This window comes from Pteropus medius, unplaced genomic scaffold (assembly GCF_902729225.1).
Source record: "Pteropus medius unplaced genomic scaffold, Ma_sr-lr_union100, whole genome shotgun sequence".
NCBI classification, from domain to species: Eukaryota; Metazoa; Chordata; class Mammalia; order Chiroptera; family Pteropodidae; genus Pteropus; species Pteropus medius.
The window spans coordinates 5,033,373-5,034,620 of NW_024340701.1; the positions used below are offsets into that span (position 1 = coordinate 5,033,373).

Here is a 1,248-nt window from a genome sequence, read left to right on the forward strand (position 1 = left end):
CCTCCTTCCCACCCACCCCACCATTTGGTCTTTTATTTCAAATAAACAAATAGGGATAGTATGAAGCTTTGACATGAGATTTAAATTGAGTACTGTATATGTACAGTGCCTGGCATGTGGGCACTCAGTAAATACTCCTATTGTTAACCATCCGTAAACAGTAACTATTACTATTACTGCTGTTATATCTGCTTAAAAAGAAATACCTATAGTTGGGGAGAGACCAACTGCAAAATGGCACAAGCAAACCCTCTGAAGTGATTGAAATATGCTATATCTTGATTGGGGTGTTGATTGTCAAAATTAATCAAACTCAACCTTAAGATCTGTGCATTTAATTATATGTGCATTACATCTCAATAAAATTAATTGAAAAAATTAACCTCCAAATGTGTTAAATACATATCTTTTGAGAGGTGTGAGTTGACATACCAGCCTAATTCTGTATAATCTAGTGAATCACTTCCAGAGGCCTGCATATATGCATATCTTCATAAATTCATGTTGGGTCATAGGAAAGGTAGATAAAAGGAGCTCTAATTTATCAGATTGGTTTCAGGAGTGATGGTCCATGGAGAAGAATGATTGCCTTGTACGGAGATTATATTTCATTTGGTACTTGCATACAGGATTAGTTTTTACTAGTAGCTTTTTTTTTTTTTTTTTAAGCAAGGCAACCTTTGGTTGACCTCACAGATTGCAAGGACCTTGTCAGTTTACAATCCCTTATTTTTTTATTTTTTACACCTACAGCACCTGGTCTTCCTAGGTGGTCTCCCATCCAAATACTAACCAGGCCCGACCCTGCTTAGCTTTCAAGATCAGATGGGATCGGACTTGTTCAGGGCGGCATGGCTATAGACACTACTAGCTTTTTAAAAACTAGATTAAAATGTTTTATTTGATCCAGGACTGCTCATTTGCATAATATATCTATCCAGTAAGCACAGTTCCTGAAGGTCAAAGTGATTTTGCATCCCTTTCTTTGCTTTCAATAAATTCTTCCCATTGTTGCTAGTTTAGTGAGATACCTAAAGAGCTTTTAGCCCAGTACCAGGCACATAGTAAATGTTAATACATGCTACTTGTTATTATTAAAGTTGGTATGTTCATATACATCTTTCTTCTGGAGGTTAGAAATCAACACTATATAGATTTTGATGTCTAAAGATGCTGTGAAAGTTTTTGAAGTGGAGACAAACCAATAATTCATAAAATATGAAATTAAAATCTCACTTATTCAAACAT

General features: G+C 35.3%; 1 pseudogene; it reads right to left on the reverse strand.

Annotated features, from left to right (window-relative positions):
* Nucleotides 1-744: 744 nt before the first annotated feature.
* LOC120581574 (uncharacterized) lies at nt 745-863 on the reverse strand (annotated as a pseudogene).
* Between the last annotated feature and the right edge of the window lie 385 nt (nt 864-1,248).